Here is a 26,691-nt window from a genome sequence, read left to right on the forward strand (position 1 = left end):
TTCTCCTGAGGATGCAAGAATTGAGGTTGCTGCAGACTCATACAGATTCATTGCCACTATCATACTTCGGCATCATGTGACACAAATATCTTCCACTGCTAACATACTTTAGTGCTGCATGACTCAGATACATTCCCATTCCCCAGTGGTAAGACAGCTCAACACCTCGCCTTCTTCAACTGGAGGCACTCAACCCCCATACATGATACTCTTCTCCCTTTCACTCTCCTGCTTACTAACCAACCTCCAGAACAATTCCTTCCAGCCAGAGTGACTCTGCTACCCCTAATCAATCTCTCAATTCACTCTGATGGGTGGCTTATGGGGTGGGAAGGACCTTAGAGCCTGTACCAAATAGACCCAAGACACTAGTGCCCCTCCTGGACAGGAGGCTTGCAAGAGTGGTAGGGCTAAAGGCTAAAATCACGCAACATCTGGGGTTTCCTCTGCTTTTTCAAGTAAAATTTTCTCTTTCCCAAGAAACTGCACCACCTACTCTCCTGTTTTCTCTGTGTATATTCTGAAATAGCCTTGTGCACTCACTAGACCATCCACCTCACAAGCAAGTCTGCCTTTTCTCTGCTTTTTTTCAGGCACACACAGCTCTTGCTGCATTTGCATAGCAGTAAAGAAATGGGCTCCTTGCCCCTGTCTGCTGGCACATTGCCAGGACAGACACTAATTGGAATTCTAGCTCTCCCAGCTCCTTATGTCTTACCATACACTTTTCATCCCTGTTATGCCCCAGGCCCAGTTTTTCCTGTAGCTTTGAATGGAGTTTGTCCACCTGCATAGGGTCTCACTCTGTGGCCCTCCAAGGACCCCACCTACTTACTTTTTTGGAGTTAGCACCTTTTTGATAGATAGGATAATTCTTCCTTTGCTATTTGTGAATTCTTACTCCAAGCCCCATGTTCTCCAGAGATTATGCCTTTATGTCAAAGGGCAAATAAATGTTGCCCTCTTAAATCCAAGGGCTGTTGTTTTTGCATGGAAAGCCTACCATGGTATTTCTCTCACTTCCTCCTCTAGGCTCAATTTCTCTAATCACTTCCACATCCTTATCAACATGCATCAAGACCCTCAAGGTTATATTTGAAGGGAGGGAAGTTCGGCCTCCTTGTGGCAGTTAGCTAAAAAAATTAGCTTCTCCTCTACTTAAAAAACATGGGAAATGGAAATTTGAGAAAAGACATAATCATTTTGTTGCTAGAATGCTCTGAGTGAGAGTCACTCTAAGTCATGGAGACAAGGATATAAGGCAGCCCAAGGCTGCAGGTGCAAGAGACCCATAGGATAGAGATGGAGGTTGGTCACAGGCGAACAGATTACCATTAGAACAGAGATGATGGCACGATTGAAGCTATACAGAAAAACCAGTTCATTCTAGAACCCCACAGATGAACAGGAGGCCCACGGTTCACTCTGGTATCTCCTCAGTTCTCAAGTGGGTAATTGTGACGAGATGAGACTAAGGTTAAGTGTACATGGTAAGACAGGTTTATTCTGGAACCCTAAAGATGACTGGGGGATACCTTACTCAGGATAACAGGAAAGTAAGAAGAAACACCTTCTTTTTCCTTTTCCTTGTTTTTCTCCTTTGTCCTATCTTCATGGATGGGTGATGGTGTCTCCACACCACAGGATACACCTCTTGGATGCATTCCAAAAAAAAAACTAAGAAAAATTTGATTCCCCCAAACCTTAAAACAGCAACAATAAAAAACTACATTTTTTGTTGTAATACTCTTTGGCCTAAAAATAAACTGGGAGAAAATTACAAAAGTCAGTCTTAGAACCCAGTGCCCTTATGCAGAAAATCCTCAAATTAGCCTCCTCCATTTTTATAACTGAGAGCAGAATAAGGAGAACAGGGCTAAGGAAAAGAAGGAACAAGAGGAAGGCTCAATTATTGGCTACTTTACAAGCTCTCCAGCTCACTCCAGGTTGCTATAAGGACACTCCTTCAAGTAACCGCCATTGGTGCAGGAAGCCAGGCCAGTGGAAGGCAAACTACCCCAATGGGATAAATGGGAAAATGCCCTGCACAGCTTGCCCCCTTTACCACAAGCTGGAAATGGGACTAACCTGACAGCTGAGGGCTCCCATGGATAGAGTCCCAACACCTGATGACCTTGAGCTGAGGCATCTCTCTGTTCTGGCTGGCACCCAACCTGGACATGGCCATCAACAGGAAAGGGCCAAAGGCAACTCTTGAGGGGGCAAACAAAATTATAAATTTTCCTTTTGGGTTCAAGAGCTACCTACTCTGTGTGAATCTCCTTCTCTAAGCAACTCTCTAAATCCTTCCAGTTAATGGGGGCAAATGGCACCCTTTACCTCCAAAATAAATAACTCATACCCCTTTTGGACAAAAATATGCTTTCTGAGATGGGTGTCTGCTTAATATTTACCCAAAATCTAAATTCATCTTTTCCTCAAATACACCTGTTTCTCCTGGGAAAGCTACTTAAATCTTTAAGCAATAACTTTAACCCGATGGTCTTAACTCAGGAGTTTAGAAATAACCCACACTTATTCAGACAAGCTTTAGAAAAAAATTTAACCAAGCATTCTCTTCTCGAGGGGATCATAACTTTTACAGTATGTAGATAAACTCCTTATCTTCTCCTCCTTTACAGGAATCACACAGCAACGTGCAGTATAAACCATAGCTTCCTAACAGAAGAAAAATGACTTTTGTCTTAACTTGAAGGTTATAAAGATGAAGAGGTATTTTCGTCAAGGAACATTATAAAGAAAAGATATTTTATATGAGAAAGGATCTTGTATAGTAAATTCTTCTTCTAAAGTAAAATGACTGGTTGTTTAAAAAGAGGGATGTTTAGAACAGGTCAGAAAGTCCAAGCATGTCATAGATGGTTTGTGTAAGTCAGGAAAAGATTCATGAAAGGGAATTTATAAAAATGTACAGTTTTTTTTTTTTGAGACGGAGTCTTGCTCTGTCGCCCAAGCTGGAGTGCAGTGGCGGGATCTCAGCTCACTGCAAGCTCCGCCTCCCGGGTTTATGCCATTCTCCTGCCTCAGCCTCCGGAGTAGCTGGGACTACAGGCGCCCGCCACCTCGCCCGGCTAGTTTTTTTTTTTTGTATTTTTAGTAGAGATTGTATTTTTAGTAGAGACGGGGTTTCACCATGTTAGCCAGGATGGTCTCGATCTCCTGACCTCGTGATCCGTCCGTCTCAGCCTCCCAAAGTGGTGGAATTACAGGCTTGAGCCACCGCGCCCGGCTAAAAAATGTACAGTTTTAAAGGGTATTAGGTCTATTAAATACTTTAGGGTCATAAACTGCTACTATGACTTCTAATTGTACAACTTATTTACTTTAAAGCTAGGTATATACAGAGTTAGGCATGTCCCCTAGCTACACTGAAAAGATTCAGACCTTAGCTGCACTTCTATTTGATATCCTAGGCTCCACACCTAGTTCATAATTAGAATCACTTACTTACCAGGTTTTTCACCAAATGTAAAAGTTGCTAAGAATTAACAGGTAACATGTATTTGAGACTATTGAAAAGATAGATTTACATACAAGGAGTGTAAGGAAAGTAGAAGGTACTTTTGGTAAAAGAGTTTATGAAGGGAAGGAAATGTGGGTTATTTTTGTCTAGTTTAGAGCGTTAAAGGATTGTTTTAAGTTGAATAGCATAAAGCTGAATGTTTAAGCAAGTTGTGGAGGTTTTGTGAAAGATTATTCTTGTGAATGAAATTCTACATGTAAACACAATGGCTAAAATTAAGGGGATATTTTTTAGTTTATCCATACATTGAACAGTTGAATAGAAGCATAATAGAGTTTTATTAAATAATTAATATGTTCTTAAAAAATGTAATAAATTATAAAAGATTTCTGAGAATCTTACTTTATGGTCAAACTAATTAAGACTGAATAGATTTATCTATAACGTTTTATTAAGAACTAGGCTTGACATCAGTAGTACACAAAAACAAAGGCAAACTTTGCTTTTTTTGAGTATTTGTATAAATGTGTGATTGGTATGAATTGGTTCTAAAATTGGGTGAAATTCCTATAGCTCTGATATGACTTAGTATACATTATCAGTAATAATTGTAATTATGTTAAATTATTGTGTGCCGAAAAGGTAACAAATGTTTTTGTCCATTGTGTCTTTAACTGTGGCTGCCCTAAGACATTTTGTCATCCATAGACAATTGTTGTCTTGTTTTCTTCCTCTTTAAAAGGTGGTTTTATAATCAGCTATAGACCTCTAACAGATGCTTTTAAATGCAGTTTTCTGATAACCCTGGAGATTGTGACACTAGAATAGAGATAAAACCTTCCAGGACTCTCATGGAGAGTGAAATATTCATGAATATCAAGCAGAACAGAAGTTAATAACTGCACAGACTGAACTAGTATAAAACTAAAACCATCCTTTTAAGGATTTTTGCTTAGAACATTGCAGGTCCTTTGTTTTTCAGAATCAAGAAAACTTTTCTTAAGCTATTTACAGCTTTTAACAATGAGTAAATATACTCCCATAAATAAAATTTGGAGCATATTTCTATCTCCTCTCACCTTCAAGCCACCAAGCTCCAGATGATACTCAGTGAGGGATACTGTCCTGTCAATATTTGTGACTTATCCTCCTACAGGGGACGCCATTAGTGAGACATGACAGAGGTGAAGTCCTGCCCTTGTCTCCCTTGGACCTGGCTGGCACCAACCCATGGTGCCACCCTGCCCTGTCAGCTAGCAAGAGGCCAAGACCCACAAAACAACCACCACTCCCCCTCTGTCAGCAGGAAACAGTTACAGAAGACTGACCTTTGTCCATTTTACCCAAAGAATTGGGGTCTTGAACCTTTGAGGGGGAAAATGTTACAGCAGGAAGTCAGGAAGACATGAGCAGGGCACGAGAGGCTCTCACCCCCAAACAGGAGTATCAGGTGACCATCAAGTGATGGTTAGGCAATTGTTAATTATCTCTCTAAAATAAAAATTGGTCACAGGCAGCACCAGGAAGAGGCACTCTCCCAAAAATAAAAACACCTGAAAACTGGTGATCAGCAGTTTCCTGATAAGATCTCTGGATTTGTACAAGTGGACTCAAGCATGCACAATAAGAGACAAAATGGTGAATTTGAACTGACATATGACCTAGGAGCATTGGACTGGTAAGGTAAGAATGCCTCAAGTGAGCACGCATACCACTCCAGTATATACACTGTGCATGCAGTCCCTCCCAAATGCTGGCATGTCACTGAACAAGTGCAATGCCAACGTATAAGACCCCAAGTCAAAGGTCAAACCACACACTTGATCTCTCAAGTCACTCACTTGGCCCTCTTCCAAGTGTACTTTATTTTCTTTCATTCCTGCTCTAAAGTTTTTTAATAAACTTTCACTCCTGCTCTAAAACTTGCCTCTGTCTCTCACTCTTTCTTATGGCCCTCATCAAATTTTGTCTTCTCAGGAGGCAAGAATTGAGGTTGCTTCAGAACTGTACAGATTCACTGACACTAACATAGAAATGCATAACAAATTATGTCAAAATTTACCAGTTTAAGAAGACATACATTCATTGTCTCTAGTTTGTGTCTAAGAATCAGGCACAGCTTAGAGTCTCTTTTCCTGTCTTTTCTTTTTTTGATACTGGATTTCACTCTGTTGCCCAGTCTGGAGTGCAGTGGCATGATTACAGCTCTCAGCAGTCTCAACCTCATAGACTCAAGCAGTCTTCCTGCCTCAGCCTCCGAAGTAGCTAGGACTATAACTGAGTGCTCCCATTTTTTCTAAAAAAAAAAAAAAAAAGCGGAGGGAGGGGGATGACTATTACTTTTTATTATCCACTCTTCTCTTCCCCTCTCCCCTTTCCCACTGTTGCCTATTTCCTACTTAGCCTTTGAGAAATGCAAATACAACCTTCCACCTCCCCCTTAACAGACATTTCCCGCAGGTCCAGTTCTTCTAACTATGTCCACCAAGACAGATCTCTCCTTGAGAGTTGACAATTTATGGAAGTTTCACCTCTAAGAGGTGGCCTCTGGACTTCTATCCACCAGGAGGACACATCAAAAGCATGCCCCCTTGGCCAGGAGATAAGGCACCAAGCAAGCAGGGGGACCCCTTGCCCTTGCTCACATTCCGCCTTACCTAAAAGTATCCACTTCTGTTTCAAAGGTGAAGCAGCACATTCAAAGGCAGGACACTTTGTGTCCCTTCCCCAAGCTAGCTTCAGAATAAGTTCACCTTTTTTTTGGTACCAGAACTCATTAACTGGACCCTGCATGTGGCAAACAACTAATCTGCTATTAATTTACAGGACTACAGGCATGTGCCACCATGCTCAGCTAATTTTTTAAATTTTTATAGATATAGAGTGTCGCTCTGTTATGTAGGCTGGTCTTGAACTTCCAGCCTCAAGTGATCCTCTTGCCATGGCCTCCCAAAGTGCTGGGATTACAGGAGTGAGCTACTATGCCTGGCCCTAGTTTAAAGTAGGAGGCCATAATCAAGGTGTTGGCTGTACTTACCACCTTCTTAAGGCTCAAGGGTCATGGACAGCTTCCATCTCTCTTGTGGATGTTTTCAGGCCTGAAATTCAAACTGGCTGTTGCCCAGAGATATCCACTGCTTGCCACATGGATTCTCCTTAGAGCTGTTCACAATATGGCAGCTTGCATCCCTTAGAACAAAGGTTCAAAGAGAGAAAGGGGGGGAGGGAGGGAGAGAGAGAGAGAGAGAGAGAGAGAGAGAGAGATCCAGAGTCTCTTTTAATGTAATTTTTAGAAGCGAGTTGCCCCTACTTTTGCCCTAATCTATTGGTTAAAAGTGAATCATTAAGTCCAACCCACATTTAGAAAATCATCTCTTAGTGTCTTGTGGGGAACAGAATCTGGAAAACTACATAGCAAGCTGACAGTAGTGGTTTTCCCTGGGAGGCAGTGAATTTGGGTGTGGAAGGAAGGCCAGGTGAGTGGGGGAAATATGGAAAGGTGTGGGTGAGGGAAATTCAGAAAGGAGTGTTATTAAAGGTGTATCTGGAATTCATTCCTTCTCATGGGTTCTTGTTCTGACTTCATTCAAGAATGAAGCTGTGGACCTTTGTGGTGAATGTTACAGCTCTTAAAAATGGTGTGTCCAGAGTTTGTTCCTTCAGATGTTCAGTATGTCCGGAGTTTCTTCCTTCCGGTGGGTTCATGGTCTCACTGACTTCAAGAATGAAGCTGCTGGACCTTCGTGGTGAGTGTTACAGCTCTCAAAGGTGGTGCGGACCCAAAGAGTGAGCAGCAGCAAGATTTATTGTGAAGAGTGAATGAACAAATCTTCCACAGCATGGAAGGGGACCCAAGTGGGTTGCCGCTGCTGACTCGGGTGGCCAGCTTTTATTCCCTTATTTGGCCCTGCCCACGTCCTGCTGATTAGTCCATTTTACAGAGTACTGATGGGTCCATTTTACAGAGTGCTGATTGGTGCATTTACAATCCTTCAGCTAGACACAGAGTGCGGACTGGTGCATTTTTACAAAGTGCTGATTGCTGCATTTACAATCCTTTAGCTAGACACAGAGCACTGATTGGTGTGTTTGCAATCCTCTAGCTAGATAGAAAAGTTCTCCAAGTCCCCACTTGACCCAGGAAGTCCAGCTGGCTTCAGCTTTCAAAGGGACTTTGCCACTGTGAAAGAAAATAATACCTCAAGACCTCAAACTCACTATGCTAAGGGGAAAGTTAAGCTTGGGAACTGAGTTATACAATAGTACTTTTCTTTTTTTTTCCAGACAGATAGCGGTAATTTCACAACCCTGTGACACAGCCTTACACATAAACCAAGTTTCCATGGTAATAGAAGGTCATATACCTCCTCAGATGGCCTCCTCATAAATTGCTCACAAAAAAGTTCCCTGTGAGCCCCTAAGTCTTTCAGGATACACATTCCCCCTATAAACCAGCCCTGAAACCAAGTTGTATTAAGTTTCTTTTTTTTTTTTTTTATTTGAGATGGAGTCTCACTCTGTCACCCGGATTGGAGTGCAGTGGTGCGATCTTGGCTTACTGCAACCTCTGCCTCCCAGGTTCAAGCGATTCTCCTGCCTCAGCCTCCCGAGTAGTTGGGGTTAGAGGCATGCACCACCATGCCCAGCTAATTTTTTTTTTATTGTATTTTTAGTAGCGATGGGGTTTTACCATGTTGGCCAGGCTGGTCTTGAACTCCTGACCTCAAGTGATACTGCCCACCTATGCTTCCGAAAGTGTTGGGATTACAGGCATGAGCCACCACGCTCAGCCAAGTTGTGTTAAATGTCTCACTGACAATGTTGATTACAGGCTTATTTTCACAGATACAGCATAAGGACAAGTCCAGGAATTATCCCTCTCTTGCCCTGAGGTGAGATAATTGACTTTTTCCTCTCCTCTCTCTTTTCACATGTTTACATTGCCTTATATAAGATGCAGACTTATGGAGCAGTAATTAGAGCCTCCAGGAACATAACCATTTGCCTCACTGTTTACCCCCCAACGTTTTCTTCCTTTTTTCCCCTTCTTCTTTAAATACTGAGTTCCCAAAACCCTCTTTGGAAAGTATAGGTCACAGATGCTTCTATGACTGTGTTTTTCCTGGGCACATCCTCAAATTTTGGGGTCAATAAACCTCTATTGATTGAGACTTCTGCCTAAGTCACTTTTTTGGTTAACACCATTTTCATTTTACTTACATTGCTTGAATTGTTTTAGCAGAATGTATTAAAGTACTATACGTCGGCTGCGTATGGTTGCTTATGCCTCTACTGCCAGCACTTTGGGAGGCCAAGGAAGGAGGATTGCTTGAGGTCAGGAGTTCAAGACCAAACTGAGGAAAATAGCAAGCCCCCATCTCTAAAAAAGGGGAAAAAAAGAAGTATTACATGTGTAATTGCAAATAAATACATACAAATTCAGAAAAAATATCATTAGATTCAATAACATATTCTTATTTGTTGTTTTTTTTTTAAAGGAATGAAAATGTCATGGTCACTGAAATCTTCTTCTGTCATTGAAAGAAAGTTCTTAAGAATATCTGTACCTGGGGTCGGGAGCAAGATGGCCAAATAGGAATAGCTCCAGCCTCCAGCTCCCAGCATGAGCAACAGAGAAGATGGGTGATTTCTGCATTTTCTACTGAGGTACTGGGTTCATCTCACTGGGGAGTGCCGGACAGTCAGTACTGGTCAGCTGGTGCAGCCCGACCAGCGAGAGCTGAAGCAGGGTGAGGCATCACCTCACCTGGGAAGCACAAGGGGCAAGGGAATCCCTTTTCCTAGCCAAGGGAAACTGAGACACACGACACCTGGAAAATCGGGTAACTCCCACCCTAATACTGTGCTTTACCAAGGGTCTTAGCAAACGGCACACCAGGAGATTATATCCCACACCTGGCCCAGAGGATCCCACACCCAAGGAGCCTCCCTCATTGCTAGCACAGCATTTTGAGATCTAACTGCAAGGCTGCAATGAGGGGCACCCACCATTGCTGAGGCTTAAGTAGGTAAACAAAGCCTCAGGGAAGCTCCAACTGGGTGGAGCACACCGCAGCTCAAGGAGGCCTGCCTGTCTCTGTCTCCACCTAGAGGTGGAGTCTGACAGCTGTCTGACAGCTTTGAAGAGTGCTGTGGATCTCCCAGCACGGAGGCTGAGATCTGAAAATGGACAGACTGCCTGCTCAACTGGGTCCCTGACCCATGAGTAGCCTAACTGGGAGACATCCCCCACTAGGTGCAGACCGACACCTTACAACTCACATGGCAGGGTATACCCCTGAGATGAAACTTCCAGAGCAAGAATCAGACAGCAGCACTCGCTGTTCAGCAATATTCTATCTTCTGCAGCCTCTGCTGCTGACAGCCAGGTAAACAGGGTCTGGAGTGGACCTCAAGAAATCTCCAACAGACCTACAGCTGAGGATCCTGACTTTTAGAAGGAAAACTAACACACAGAAAGGACACACACCCCAAAACCCCATCAGTACATCACCAGCATCAAAGACCAAAGGCAGATAAAACCACAAAGATGGGGAAAAAGTAGGGCAGAAAAGCTGGAAATTCAAAAAATCAGAGTGCATCTCCCCCTCCAAAGGAATGCAGCTCATTGCTGGCAATGGATCAAAGCTGGATGGAGAATGACTTTGACGAGTTGAGAGGAGAAGGCTTCAGTTGATCAAACTTCTCAGAGCTAAAGGAGGAACTATGTACCCAGCGCAAAGAAGCTAAAAATCTTGAAAAAAGAATGGAAGAATGGATAACTAGAATAATCAATGCAGAGAACGCCATAAGTGAACTGACAGAGATAAAAACCATGACATGAGAAATATGTGACAAATGCACAAGCTTCAGTAACTGACTCGATCAACTGGAAGAAAGAGTATCAACGACTGAAGATCAAATGAATGAAATGAAGGGAGAGGCGAAGTCTAGAGAAACAAAAGGAAAAAGAAATGAACAAAGCCTCCAAGAAATATGGGTTTATGTGAAAAAACCAAATCTACGTCTCATTAGTGTGCCTGAAAGTGATGGGGAAAATGGAACCATGTTGGAAAACACTCTTCAGGATATCATCCAGGAGAACTTCCCCAACCTAGTAAGGCAGGCCAACATTCAAATTCAAGAAATACAAAGAATGCCACAAAGATACTCTTCGAGAAGAGCAACTCCAAGATACATAATTGTCAGATTCACCGAAATTGAAATGAAGGAAAAAATGTTAAGGGCAGCCAGAGAGAAAAGTCGGGTTACCTACACAGGGAAGCCCATCAGACTAACAGCAGATCTCTTGGTAGAAACTCTACAAGCCAGAAGAGAGTGGGGGCCAATATTCAATATTCTTAAAGAATTTTCAACCCAGAATTTCATATCCAGCCAAACTAAGTTTCATCAGTGAAAGAGAAATAAAATCCTTTTACAGACAAGCAAATGCTAAGAGATTTTGTCACCACCAGGACTGCCCTACACGAGATCCTGAAGGAAGCACTAAACATGGAAAGGAACAACCAGTACCAGCCACTGCAAAAACATGCCAAAATGTAAAGACCATCGATGCTAGGAAGAAACTGCATCAACTAATGAGCAAAAAAACCAGCTAATATCACAGTGACAGGATCAAGTTCACACATAACAATATTAACCTTACATATAAATGGAATAAGTGGTTCAATTAGAGACACAGACTGGCAAATTGGATAAAGATCCATCAGTTTGTTGTATTCAGGAGACCCATCTCACATGCAGAGACAAACAGAGGCTCAAAATAAAGGGATGGAGGAAGATCTACCAAGCAAATGGAAAACAAAATAAGGCAGGGGTTGCAATCCTAGTCTCTGATAAAACAGACCTTCACCAACAAAGATCAAAAGAGACAAAGAAGGCCATTACATAATGGTAAAGGGATCAATTCAACAGGAAGAGCTAACCATCCTAAATATATATGCGCCCAATACAGGAGCACCCAGATTCATAAAGCAAGTCCTTAGAGACTTACAAAGAGACTTAGACTCCCATACAATAATGGGAGACTTCAACACCCCGCAGTAAACATTAGACAGATCAACGAGAGAGAAAGTTAACAAGGATATCCAGGAATTGAACTCATCTCTGCACCAAGTGGACCTAATAGACATCTACAGAACTCTCCACCCCAAATCAGCAGAATATACATTCTTCTCAGCACCACATTGCACTTATTCCAAAATTGACCACATAGTTGGAAGTAAAGCACTCCTCAGCAAATGTAAAAGAACAGAAATTATAACAAACTGTCTCTCAGACCACAGTGCAATTAAACTAGAACTCAGGACTAAGAAAATCAAACAACTACAACTCAACTACATGGAAACTGAACAACCTACTCCTCAATGACTACTGGGTACATAACAAAATGAAGGCAGAAATAAAGATGTTCTTTGAAACTAATGAGAACAAAGACACAACATACCAGAATCTCTGGGACACATTTAAAGCAGTGTGTCAAGGGAAATTTATAGCACTAAATGCCCACAAGAGAAAGCAGGAAAGATCTAAAATTGACATCCTAACATCATAATTAAAAGAACTAGAGAAGCAAGAGCAAACACATTCAAAAGCTAGCAGAAGGCAAGAAATAACGAAGATCAGAGCAGAACTGAAGGAGATAGAGACACAAAAACCCTCCAAAAAATCAATGAATCCAGCAGTTGGTTTTTTGAAAAGATCAACAAAATTGATAGACCGCTAGCAAGACTAATAAAGAAGAAAAGAGAGAAGAATCAAATAGATGCAATAAAAAATGATAAAGGGGATATTACCACCGACCCCACAGAAATACAAACTACCATCAGAGAATACTATAAACACCTCTACGCAAATCCCCTGGAAAATCTAGAAGAAATGGATGATTTCCTGGACACTTACACTCTCCCAAGACTAAACCAGGAAGAAGTTGAATCCCTGAATAGATCAATAGCAGGCTCTGTAATTGAGGCAATAATTAATAGCCTACCCACCAAAAAAAGTCCAGGACTAGATGGATTCACAGTTGAATTCTACCAGAGGTACAAGGAGGAGCTGGTACCATTCCTTCTGAAACTATTCCAATCAATAGAAAAAGAGGGAATCCTCCCTAACTCATTTTATGAGGCCAACATCACTCTCATACCAAAGCCTGGCAGAGACACAACAAAAAAAGAGAATTTTAGACCAATATCCCTGATGAACATCGATGCAGAAATCCTCAGTAAAATACTGGCAAACCAAATACAGCAGCACATCAAAAAGCTTATGCACTATGATCAAGTGGGCTTCATCCCTGGGATGCAAGGCTGGTTCAACATATGCAAATCAATAAACGTAATCCAGCATATAAACAGAACCAAAGACAAGAACCACATGATTATCTCAATAGATGCAGAAAAGGCCTTTGACAAAATTCAACAGCCCTTCATGCTAAAAACTCTCAATAAATTCTGTATTGATGGAATGTATCTCAAAATAATAAGAGCTATTTATGACAAACCCACAGCCAATATCATACTGAATGGGCAAAAACTGGAAGCATTCCCTTTGAAAAAACTGGCACAAGACAGGGATGCCCTCTCTCACCACTCCTATTCAACATAGTGTTGGAAGTTCTGGCTAGGGCAGTCAGGCAAGAGAAAGAAATAAAGGGTATACAGTTTGAAAAAGAAGAGGTCAAATTGTCCCTGTTTGCAGATGACATGATTGTATATTTAGAAAACCACATCATCTCAGCCCCAAATCTCCTTAAGCTGATAAGCAACTTCAGCAAAGTCTCAGGATACAAAATTAATGTGCAAAAATCACAAGCATTATTATACACCAGTAACAGACAAACAGAGAGCCAAATCATGAATCAACTTCTATTCACAATTGCTTCAAAGAGAATAAAATACCTAGGAATCCAACTTACAAGGGATGTGAAGGACCTCTTCAAGGAGAACTACAAACCACTGCTCAGTGAAATAAAAGAGGACACAAACAAATGGAAGAACATACCATGCTCATGGATAGGAAGACTCAATATTGTGAAAATGGCCATACTGCCAAAGGTAATTTATAGATTCAATGCCATCCCCATCAAGCTACCAATGACTTTCTTCACAGAATTCGAAAAAACTGCTTTAAATTTCATATGGAACTAGAAAAGGGCCCACATTGCCAAGACAATCCTAAGTCAAAAGAACAAAGCTGGAGACATCATGCTACCTGACTTCAAACTATACTACAAGGCTACAGTAACCAAAACAGCATGGTACTGTTACCAAGACAGAGATATAGACCAATGGAAGAGAACAGAGCCCTCAGAAATAATACCACACGACTACAACCATCTGATCTTTGAGAAACCTGACAAAAACAAGAAATGGGGAAAGGATTCCCTATTTAATAAATGGTGCTGGGAAAATTGGCTAGCCATAAGTAGAAAGCTGAAACTGCATCCTTTCCTTACTCCTTATACGAAAATTAATTCAAGATGGATTAGAAACTTAAATGTTAGACCTAATACCATAAAAACCCTAGAAGAAAACCTAGGTAGTACCATTCAGGACATAAGCATGGGCAAGGACTTCATGTCTAAAACACCAAAAGCAATGGCAACAGAAGCCAAAATTCACAAATGGGATCTAATTAAACTAAAGAGCTTCTGCACAGCAAAAGAAACTACCACCAGAGTGAACAGGCAACCTACAGAATGGGAGAAAATTTTTGCAATCTACTCATCTGACAAAGGGCTAATATCCAGAACCTACAAAGAACTCAAACAAATTTATGAGAAAAAAACAAACAACCCCATCAAAAAGTGGGCAAAGGATATGAACAGACACTTCTCAAAAGAAGACATTCATAAAGCCAACAGACACATGAAAAAATGCTCGTCATCACTGGCCATCAGAGAAATACAAATCAAAACCACAATGAGATACCATCTCACACCAGTTAGAATGGCAATCATTAAAAAGTCAGGAAACAACAGGTGCTGGAGAGGCTGTGGAGAAATAGGAACACTTTTACACTGTTGGTGGGATTGTAAACTGGTTCAACCATTGTGGAAAACAGTGTGGCAATTCCTCAAGGATCTAGAACTAGAAATACCATATGACTCAGCCATCCCATTACTGGGTATATACCCAAAGTATTATAAATCATGCTGTTATAAAGACATATGCACACGTATGTTTATTGCGGCAGTATTCATAATAGCAAAGACTGAAATCAACACAAATATCCATCAGTGACAGACGGGATTAAGACAATGTGGCACATATACACCATGGAATACTATGCAGCCATAAAAAAGGATGAGTTTGTGTCCTTTGTAGGGACATGGATGCAGCTGGAAACCATCATTCTCGGCAAACTATCACAAGAACAGAAAACCAAACACCGCATATTGTCACTCATAGGTGGGAATTGATCAATGAGATCACTTGGACTCTGGAAGGGGAACATCACACACCACAGCCTATTATGGGGAGAGGGGAGAAGGGAGGGATGGCATTGAGAGTTATAGCTGATGTAAATGACGAGTTGATGGGTGCAGCACACCAACATGGCACAAGTATACATATGTAACAAACCTGCATGTTATGCACATGTACCCTAGAACTTAAAGTTTAATAATAATAATAAATCTGTACCTTACACGTGGAAGTAAAACAACGCAGTAGCCTTTAGATTGGAATTGCGTGTTGTAGGTTTAATGGAGTTCTAGCACTGGTTCTAATTGATTTTTGGCTAGATATAGCCGGATGTACTCAGGTTGTTAGTGGAAAGCAGGACAGCAAAGGGCCAGAGTTTTAAATGGAGAGTCTTCTTCACAAGCAATTTTTTTTAGAATGATATTTTGTTTTTCACAGACTCCTGAGATAGAATATAATTTTTCAGTGATAGGCTTAGAGGCTTGTGGGGAAAAACAAGTGCTATTTTTCACACTTTGTGATACTTAATATGTGTCAGCCTCTGTGCTAAGAGCTTTATAATTTAATCCTGACATAGCTATGAAAAAGGCACTGATATGGTTTGGCTGTGTGTCCCCACCCAAATCTGATGGTCAAATTGTAATTCCTAGTGTTGGAGGAGGGTCCTAGTGTGAGGTGATTGAATCAAGGGGGTGGACTTCTCCCATGCTTTCTCATGATTGAGTTCTCACGAGTTCTGGCTGTTTGAAAGTGTGTAGCATCTCCACATTTTCTCTCTCTTCCCCCGCTCTGTCTGTGTGAAGACTATGCCTGCCTCTCCTTCACCCTCTGCCATGATTATAACTTTCCTGAGGCCTTCCCAGAAGCAGAAGCCTGTATAGGCTGCAGAATTGTGGGCTGATTAAACCTCTTTTCTTTCAAATTACCTAGTCTTTATAGCAGTGCAAGAATAGACTAACACACTATGATTACTCCATTTTTCAGGTGAATTGCCCCATTATTCAGATGAGGATATAGAGACAAAGAAAAGTATGATGGCTCAAGGTCACACATCAGTACGTGGTTAATTCTCCATTCAATGAGCGTTCTAATCCAGGCCCATGTTCTTGCTTTTAGCCATAAGAAATGAGGCCTGTCCCATGGGATGCTATTCTCTAACCTCAAGAATAGGAATAGACTGCCAGGCAGAGAAGGTAGAAATCATTGATGAAATAAATTATTTCTATTTCCATCTGTTGCTCCCCAGAGCACTTGCCTCCCCAGAGTTTGATTTCAAGGTGTAGAGTCTGGCACTCCCACTATGCCAATACCCAGGAGAGGCTGGCTCTAGAGTACATATTTTATGTTGTTACATAGTCAGAAAGATTCCTCAGGCACCAAATAAGTAGTTGAATGCTTTCTTCTAGTAAGGGCCCCCAGCCAAGACCAACAAGTACCAGTTCTTGAGTAAAATAAACTACAGGTGACCAGGGAGATGTTAGAAATGCAAAGAAGACATCATTCAGGGACACGGAGCAACAGAATGAACAGCACCAGCTGGCACAGGCTGAAAAGCTACGGGACAGATAAAAAGAAAGGGACTTATTGCAAAAAGAAGCTGAGGTGGAGCAGGGGCCCCCTTTTAGGAGCCTGCAGACTTCCAAGCATGGAAATAAAGGAAAATTCTGAGTCCCTTCAAGGGAAATTCCAGGCACCGAGCTAGCCTCAGAAGTAAATACGTAACTTCTTAAACAAGAAGGTAATAGTAGCTTAAAACAATAGCCAAGAAAGCTAGAGTTTCTGAGATGTTCCCTTTCCTTATAGAAACTAAGGATAACATCTTAACATTTGTGTCTGAGTTGTCTTTTAGAAAGTCAGATACCCACTGAGGACCCCCACTGAATGGATCCTCTGTCACGCAGACTTCAGATAGGGGAGAATTGAAGACTGAACTTTGACCATAATTTTTTGTTCTAAATTTCCTCTCAAGGGGCTTTGGGAAAGTCACCCCTCTCTCCCAGCAAGTTAACACTTTTTTCTACTGATTCCATTTTTTTTTTTTTGAGATGGAGTCTCGCTCTGTTGCCAGGCTGTAGTGCAGTGGCACGATCTCATTCACTGCAACCTCAGCCTCCCAGGTTCAAGCAATTCCCCTGCCTCAGCCTCCCAAGTAGCTGGGACTACAGGTGTGCACCACCATGCCCAGCTAAATTTTTTTTATGTATTTTAGTAGAGACGGGGTTTCACCATGTTGGCCAGGATGGTCTCGATCTTCTGACCTTGTGATCTGCCTGCCTCACCTCCCAAAGTGCTGGGATTACAGGCGTGAGCCACCATGCCTGGCCCTGACTCCAAATTTTTAAACGAAGCTTTGCTTACTTAACCAATTGCAAATCAGAACATCTCTGAATCTACCTATGACCTATAAGTCACCCTCCAGGCCCCAACTCCAAGATATTCTACCCTTATAAAGCTAAAACCTTCATGTACTAATATACGATTTTGCATGTAGCATCTGATATCCTGAGATTTACTCCTATCTTTAACAACTCTTCCTTGCAAGTCATCAAGGAGGTCAGGATTTGAGCATTTAGCTTCCTGGTCCTCCTGCTTGGCACCCTGCAAATAAATGCCTTTCTTTCTACTGTGCAAAAAACTTGGTGCAGATATCTGGTTTTCCTGTGCCAGATGAGTGGATCCCAGTCTGGTTCTATAATGTAGCCAGTTCTCAGGAAGATTTCCCTGGAGTAAAGAATTGATGAGGAGGGGTGAGTCAGAGGAGCAAGCCCCTTACAGAAAAGGTCCTGAGCACTGTGCCAGTGCCAAGGTTAATTTAAGGGAACTGCTGGGTCAGAGCTACAGCTAGGATGGTAACCTAAGTAGGATGCCAAGGGACTTTGAGGAAAATGGATTTGACTTGGGTGTACAGTGTCAACCTAAGAGAAATAAGCTGAGGCCAAATTAATCTAAGTTGCTAGTTGCAATCCTCAAGCTTGTCCAAAATGAACTCTTTTTGGACAAGCTTGAGGATTGCAACTAGCAACATAGATTCAAGTTGCCCTGAATATACCCTCAGCGTAGTAAGAGTTATATGTAGGTTTTAAAGAAAAAGAAGAGGATGTTCCTAAGTTGTTTATTAAGAATTTACATTAAAATAATATTAGCTACTGATTGGCTATACATTGTTCTTTGTGTCACAAATTTCAGGAACAGGAAGATAACGAGTGAGGCATCTAATCAGAAACAAAATGACTTTAAGCAATTCCTTCATGGCATGGCTGGGGAGGTATGGCTAAAGTCCCCTGCTATTGGCTCTCTGGAGACATTATCTGCATGGCTCACAGAGCTCAGACTGTTCAACAGCAGGGACTACAAACTGAAATATCTACAGTGTCTGGGAGGGTAAGAAAAATAAATAAAGTGAGTTGGGTGAATAGAAACCTTTGCCCCACCACCCATTTTCATCCCTCTCCAAAACCATATGCATATGACAATGTTAAACTCATCAAATTGTATATACTAAACATGCAGTTTTTTATTTTATATCAATTATACTTCAATAAAGCTGTAAAAAAAGGTACTACTGATTTTGTTACCAGAAAGGGGTCACGATCCGGACCCCAAAAGAAGGTTCTTGGTTCTCACACAAGAAAGAATTTAGGGTGAGTCCACAGAATAAAGTAGAAGCAAGTTTATTAAGAAAGTAAAGGAATAGAAGTATAGCTACTCCATAGATAGAGTAGGGCACTCCTGAAAGCAAGAGGAAGAACATGCCCTGTTTAGGTACAATGCTTGTTTACAAGATAACAAAGCAAAAAATAATGAGATATACTCTACTACAAGGGCTTGTGACAAAGAATTGTTAATCTTTGTGTAACTACTGTCTTCCATAAGAACGTATATTATTATTTTAAAACAAAACTTATTCTTAAACTAAGAATGCTTTTATTCTTAAGATATTGTAACATCAGGACATTTCCTGGGTCTGTTAAGTCCTGGGTCTGTTCAGTAAACATTATTAACCTGTTCCCTTAACCACAATTATCCTTTGACTAAGAATGCCTAACCTCATAGAAATGCAGTCCAGCAGGTCTCAACCTTATTTTACCCATCCCCTATTTAAGAACGGGTCGCTCTGGATTAAACACCACTGACATATTCTCCACTCCCTATTTTACAAGGGGCTACTTAATCCTAAGGGTTGCAGAAGGACAAAGATTGATTTTTCTATAGCTTCTTTGGGCTGCGTAGGGGCGATGATATTCCTGCCTAACTCTTAGGATCTCTTGTATTTAGGGTAGAAAGGAGCTCAGTCAGGAAGCATCAGTATAGTGAGGGCCATTCATAATTCTGGGTCCTGACAAAAGGTAATATCTGGAAGATTAATAAATGTTCAATTATAGAAAATGTTGAGTAAGCTTATCTTGCATTCTTACTTAAAGAGTATAATAGCAATATACTCAACAACAGTAAACAAACTAAGTATCCCAAGTAAACTAAATAAGAAGGCTTTCCATGAATTGGGCGCCAAGCTGATATGGGGTTGCTAGCCAATTTCAATATATGCTCAGAATTAGCATAATGATACAGATTTTTACATTACCCATCCCACTTGTTTCTTCTATGCACCTGGCAGAGATCACAGGAATAAGCAGGGTCAGTCTATGTTTCAGAAAAATACACAAAAACAATGGACAAAACTAGAATTTAACAACAGGTGTACCACAGTTTTTGAAACATAATTTATCTCTTTCCAGTCCTCATTTTTATTAAAAACAAATCATGGTAGGACTGATTTGTTTGCAAAACAACCTTTAGTCATATTATACTTGATGTGATTACTTTCATAAAGTGCAACAAGAATAATTATTTGTCATATAGGCTCCTTTTTAAATTGCCTTTTATTAAACTTTGTTTTATACAAAATCTCATATAGACCTTTGAAAACCTTGAGTCCAGCCATGGGTTTATGTTTGAAAATACCTGTATGAGTTGGGTCAATTTCTCTCTTTTTGAGGTCCCAATATAACTTGGGGCTCCTGGGCCAGTAAGAAAGTGACATTCTTTACTTACCACAGGTCAGGAATCCTATACAGGGACTGTATAGACAAGATATGAGGCCAGGTTTTCCCCAGGGTCTTTCATTGGCCCTGTAAGTCAACTTTGATTCCTTATAGCAGTCTGTTTATATTTGAAAGCATGGCCTTCCAGTCAAAGCCTTGGTAAACTAACCAGTGTCTCTAATTGTGTCCTCTTATAAAAGAAAACAGATTTGTATTGCACTTATGCAAATAACTATATTGCCATAAGTTAAGTGTAAACCAAAAATAAAATGATAAGTCCCTCAACCATCTGAATTGACCCCTCCTCTTAGCCAAGGGTATTCCAATGTTAACCTGAAAAACTAGTTCAGGCCATGAAGAAGTGGGAGTCAGACATGCCTCATTATCATTAACATCAACATAGACCTTAAGACTTGTAGAACAGACTCATTAAGTCTAACAGGAAACATTTACAATCTATTCTCTTTGAAGCAGGATACCTGGAGGTTTCATCTACATGATAAAACCTTTGTCTACACAACCCCTTATTGTAACTCAGACATTCCTTTCTATTGATTCCAGGTCTTTAGATAGTAACTCAACCAACTACCAATTAGGAAATATTTAAATCTGCTTATTACCTGGAAGCTCCTGCTTCCAGTTGTCCTGCCTTTCTGGAGCAAACCAATGTACATCTTACTTGTATTGATTGATGTCTTATGATTCCCTAAAATGTATAAAACCAGTTGTAGCCTGACCACCTTGAGCACCCAAGGCTGTATCATGGGCATGTCCTTAACCTCGGCAAAATGAACTTCTAAGTTGATTGAGACTTGCCTCAGATACTTTTTGGTTTACAAATGAATACTCATAACTTTTGGAGGAATTGGGTAGAGAGAAAGAAATATGCTCCTAATTGGATTATACTTTACTCAATTGTCAAAAGTTATAAATCAACCAAAAGAAAATTTTTCTTGACTCTGAAAAACAAAACAGAATCAGCAATGTGTTAAACAAAACGTCATAAAAACATAATTTTGTCTTTTATTTGTTCAGTCTATGCAATTAATTCCTGTTTTGCTTGATATTTATGAACACATTAATTTTCCAAGAGAGTCTTGGAAGGTTTTTTTCTCTATATTTTAATGGCACATTTTTCATAGTATCAGAGACCTGCATTTAAGAGTACTCATCAGAGTCCTATAGCTGATTATAAACTGCCTTTTGAAAAGGATTAAAACAAGACAATTGTCTATGGATGACAAGAGTCTTAGGGCAGCCACAGTCAGATACAATTGATGAGAAAATTTGATTACCTCTGTGGCACACAATAATTCAGCATAACAATTATAATTTTATTACTGATAATGTACACTAAATCATATTAGAATTATAGGAGTTTTGCATAATTTTGGAACACATACCAATAATACATTTATACAAATACAGCCCAAAGAAAGACAAACATTATTTTATATTTGACTGTGCTTTCTGTATGACCTTAATATATCAAATAAGCAAAATATATCATTTTTGGACTTTCGGGACCTAATATCTAAAAGGATTAATCAGGTCACAAAATGACTATATATAGAATTTGATTTTGGGATGTTTGTCAAATATCAAAGTTTTAAAACATTTGACATTAAAAATAGAATCTCAAGTCATTTATTTATACAAAATAATAACTCAAAGATTTTTTAACGGCAAAACCCTTTACTCATTGATAGAAGGAAGCCTTAGCTTTCCAAACAAGTTGTCTCTTTTCTCTCCCTTCATTTTCCTGTAGTTTATTCAAAAGGCAAACCCAAATCTCTTATTATCTTTCAACATTACATGAAAATATTGTTCAAGAGAGAAAGCCAAATTTCACCTTTGCATTAATGTCAAACCCAATTCTTAATAAAACCTTATAGGCAAATCTATTCAATTTTAAATAGTTTGACCATTAGGTAACATTCTCACAAACCTTTTATAATCCTTCACAATTTTTTTGTTAATGAGCAGATTAATGCTCCAAAGAAAACCCTGTTGTGCTTTTATTCCAATATTCAATTTACAGAAAAACTGAATATCCCTTAAACTCTAGGCAATATGCTCACCCACAGAATTTCTCCTACTTCTCTTTTTCTTTTTTTTTAATAGAGATGAGAGTCTTGCTATGTTGCCAGGCTGGTTTCAAACTCCAGGGCTTAAGCAATCATTCTCACTTCAGCCTCCCAAAATGTTGGGATTACAGGTGTGAGCCACTGTGTCCAACCAGGGATTTCTTTTATAAGATTAATCTTTCACGAACCTTCTAGAACTTGCTCAAAATCTCAGCTTTATTCTATCTAACCCAGAACAATCATTTAACCCTATAAACTAAGCAGGAAAAAACCCACATTCTTATGCTTTCTTATATATATATTTTTTAACCAAAAACACTTTCTACTTTCTTTACAAACCTTGCATGTAAAACTGTTTCTCCAGTACTCTCAATTACATGTGTTATAGTGTTAACTCTTAGCAACTTTTATTTTTGATGAAAAACCTGGTAAGTAGGTGATTTTAATTATGTACCAGACGTGGAGTCCAGGATGCCAGACAGAAGTGCAGGTAAGGTCTATTTCCAGTATAGCCAGGGGGCATAGTTAACTTCACATGTCTCCAGGCCTTACCTAGAACCAAATGACTCCAAAGCAAGTAAGTCAAATAACTATCAAAAGTCAAAAAAGCAGTTTAAGTAGTTTAGTAAACACAGTGTCTGACCTGCTTAATTTAGACTAGAGGTCTAAATTTTCACATTTTTTATCTGACCTGCTTAATTTAGACCAGAGATCTAAATTTTCACATTTTCATTTTATCAATAATCTTTAAAACCATCTTTATTTCCCAAAGATTACTACAGTCACATGAACCAAAAAGTGTTACAGTTTCTATTTTTCTAACAAAAACATTTGATTTAAGCATTTATTATTTTTAATCAAATTAATCAGAGCTGTTTTATATAAACCTCATATACATAACACATATAAATACATAGACAGAAGAATATCCAATAGTTGTAAGGCTTTTCTCATTTTAGCCAGTTTTAAAGTTTCTTAATTGGATTACTGGCATCAGGGTGGAGCCCTTTGAAATACAGGGTCAGGAAAGCATGTAGTTTCCAGGGCCTAACAAACAGGCAGAGCTGGAGAGCAAAACTGATCCCCCAAAATTAAGCATCCCATTTGTATACCAGATCCTGGATTCTTTAAAAGAGTGAAACTCTATGGCACAAGACAGTGCAATACTTTTACCATGCATTTCATTGCAAGCACATTCCCCCAAGGCTTGAGACTTGTGGGCAACCCAAAGCCAATCAGCCCATCCTCCATGGGAGTTTTACCTCTGTGGGTAGGGGAGAGGATGTTTTCATTCTTTCCAGATGGCTATAAGTATGCTTCTCTGATCCACATGTGTAAGGATCTGAGTATTCCCTCATCACAGCCATTAGTCGTCACTAAAAGTATATTTCTGATATGGTTTGGCTCTATGTCCCCACCCAAATCTCATCTTGAATTGTAATCCAAATTGTAATCCTCAGGTGTCAAGGGAGGGACCTGGTGGGAGATGATTGAATCATTGGGGTGATTTCCCCCATGCTGTTTTCATGATAGTGAGTTAATTCCCATGATATCTGATGGTTTTATAAATGGCAGTTTCCCCTTATCTCGCTCTTATCTGCCACAATGTAAGTCATGCCTGCTTCCCCTTCTGCCATGATTGTAAGTTTCCTGAGGCCTCCCCAGCCATGTGGAACTGTGAGTCAATTAAACCTCTTTTGTTTACAAATTCCCAGTCTTGGACAGTTCTTTATAGCAGTGTGAAAACAGACTAATGATTGCCTAACTAAGTATTACACACCAAGGCTCAAAAGTCTCTCATAATGCAAAGTAATTTCTGATGCCCCCAAAAGTAAAAAATGTCAGGTAATGCAAGGCAAAACAGAGGAGAGCTTTAGATTTTGAGAGGGACCTATATGCTTTCAATTGTCTGGGATTCCAAGAGGAAAACAGAGGTTTTCCCTAAAACGCGGTCTGTAGAGACTCTTCTGTTTTACCCAAAGAGTCTCAGGGTATTAATAATTATTTTAGGACAGGCATGGTGGCTCATGCCTGTAATCTCAGCACTTTGGGAGGCTGAGACAGGAGGATCACCTGAGGTTAGGAGCTCAAGATCAGCCTGGTCAACATGGCAAAACCCCATCTCTATTAAAAATACAAAAATTAGCTGGGCATGGTGGCATGCACCTGTAATCCCAGCTACTTGGAAGGCTGAGGCAGGAGAATCACTTGAATGTGGGAAGTGGAGGTTGCAGTAAGCCGAGATCACAGCACTGCACTCCATCTCAAAAAAAAAAAAAAAAAAAAAGAATTATAAGAATTATTTTAGGTCCTCTCATGTGGGCATCAAGAACGAAAAGAAGACAAAGTGGAGAAAAATAATTCAGTTGACTGAGAAGAAAAAAACTTTTTTTCAGAAAAACAAGATCCAAGAAGAGAAAAAAAAATCCAAAAAAGCCATTTAAATATGCGTGTAGCTTGTATATCTGCTTTTAATTAAGCTGACTTTTAACCAAATATCTTAATACCAGACTCCAGCCAAGACAGACAGCCAATATTTCTGGCTTCTGAACTTTACTGAAGGTAAGTTCTCAGATGAAGCCAACAAGTCTTAACTAAGGTTATGACTTAATTATGGGTTATGAGGGATTTTCTAAGAGGTGGTTGTTTGGACGAACGGAGGCAAGATGGCGCACTTCCGGGTTCTTCATCCCCCCCAACTTTTCCGGCGCGCGCGAAAATGCAGCCAACGCCCGGGAAGGTGCAGACCAACTGGGCATGCGCCAGGTGACGTCAATCTGAAGAGACCAAGATTTACCTGGTCGCACCTGCGGAACGCCCCTGGACACGCCCGTGCCCCGCCTATTGCCCTCCCACTCCCAGAAAAGCCGCTACGGACGAGTGCCACGCACGGACTTCCCAGCTTCCCCACTGCGGTCGGGACTGCCGGAACTCCGTCCGAGAGCAGCACGGAGAACTCTGTGGGCCTCATTTGCCGGAGGCCAACAGACCTCTCCTTACCCACCTTCTTCCCCTGAAGCTAGGTGACCAAAATAAACTTGCAGTTTTGCTCCTACCCTTGCCTAGTCGCTGGTTCCTTTGCGCCCGCTCTGGTGGTCTTAGAAAAACAAAACAGTTGGTGCCGAACCCGGGAGGAGACCCCTCCTCGGGGCCCCCAGGGCCTGGGGAGCCTCCTCCTCCTCCTCGCTCCACGCCGCAGACGGACCAGGACCTGAGACCCGCTTCCCTCACTCTCACGGCCTCTCTGGGGTAAGTGCCCTTGTCTCCTCTTTACCTCCCTCGGCCAGAAATCCTGCGCAGGTCCGGGGTCCATTTGGAGCCACCAAGTGGCTCGGGAGACCCGTTCAGGACGGAGACGTCCGCCTGAAGGTAATCTCCACCTAGGCTTCAAGAGCCTCTGGTCTGTCTCTGCTGGTTCCAAAGGACGCTTTGAAGCCAGGCAGGGATCCATTCCCATGTCCACTGGGTCCATTGTTGTCGGTAAAGAGGAAACAAATGGGAAACCCCCAGTCCAAATTTCCAAAGAGCACCCCCTTGGGGTGCCTCCTAGCCAATTTAAAAACCTTACAGCTTGAACAAGACCTTAGGAGGAAGCGGTTAATTTTCCTTTCCACTGTGGCGTGGCCCCGATACAAACTAGACAATCAGTCTCAGTGGCCACCGGAGGGCACCCTAGATCGCAATGTTCTGATCGACCTCAGCAATTTCTGCCAGCGGTTAGGCAAGTGGTCTGAAATTACGTACATACAAGGCTTTTGGGCCTTACGCTCTCGTCCCGACCTGTGTAGCCGGTGCTCTTCGGCCCAAGTTATGCTAGCCAAGGACGCCGGCTCACAGGAACCCGAAAAAGAGGAGTCTTCATTCCTTTCTGTTCAGCCGGAGGATCTAGGGTTTCCCTCACTTCCGCCCTATACTTCTCCTCCCTCCGCCCGGACTCCTCCTTCCTCTTCCTTACCTACTAGTAATCCACTCAGTCCCGTGCCTCCTTCGGGGCACCCAACTGGCTGTCTTGAGTCTCCTGTCTCTGCACACACCCGCTCTAAGTGCCCTGCTGATGCCTCCACTCCTGCCCCACACCCTCCTACAGTGTTAGCGCCTTTGCGAGAGGTGGCTGGGGCGGAGGGGGTAGTCAGAGTACATGTCCCTTTTTCATTGGCCAATCTTTCCAAAATTGAAAAGCGTTTAGGGGATTTCTCAGCTAATCCCACCGTTTACATAAAGGAATTTAGATATCTTTGTCAGGCTTATGACTTAACTTGGCATGACCTCCAGGTTATCCTAACCTCCACCCTAAACCCTGAGGAGCAAGAGCGCATCGTAGCGGCCGCCAGGCAGCACGCCAACCAACTACATTTAACTGACGCCACCATCCCACTAGGGGAGCAAGCAGTACCCTCGGCAGACCCAGACTGGAACTACCAAGCAAACCAGCCTGGGCGCCGTAGGCGAGACATAATGGTTCAGTGTTTGTTGGCTGGTATGCAAACAGCCTCAAACAAAACTGTGAATTTTAACAAATTAAAAGAAATTATACAAAATCCAGAAGAAAATCCAGCCGCATTCTTAAATAGGCTGACTGAGGTTCTAACCCAATATACCCGGTTAGATCCAGCCTCCCCCACAGGGGCCAC

The 26,691-nt window shown here is 41.2% G+C and overlaps 1 long non-coding RNA gene across 1 annotated transcript in view; it reads right to left on the reverse strand.

The window, feature by feature from the left end:
- Positions 1-5,738: 5,738 nt before the first annotated feature.
- Positions 5,739-26,691, reverse strand: part of LOC117079064 — a 68,070-nt gene continuing 47,117 nt past the window's right edge. Inside the window, exons 2-3 of the long non-coding RNA XR_004435256.1 lie at positions 6,522-6,673; positions 5,739-5,780 (exon numbers count right to left, since the gene is read on the reverse strand). This is a non-coding gene — a long non-coding RNA (uncharacterized LOC117079064). The remainder of the gene's footprint in view (positions 5,781-6,521; positions 6,674-26,691) is intronic.

This window comes from Trachypithecus francoisi, unplaced genomic scaffold, assembly GCF_009764315.1.
Source record: "Trachypithecus francoisi isolate TF-2019V2 unplaced genomic scaffold, Tfra_2.0 Lachesis_group0, whole genome shotgun sequence".
In the NCBI taxonomy this organism is placed as follows: Eukaryota; Metazoa; Chordata; class Mammalia; order Primates; family Cercopithecidae; genus Trachypithecus; species Trachypithecus francoisi.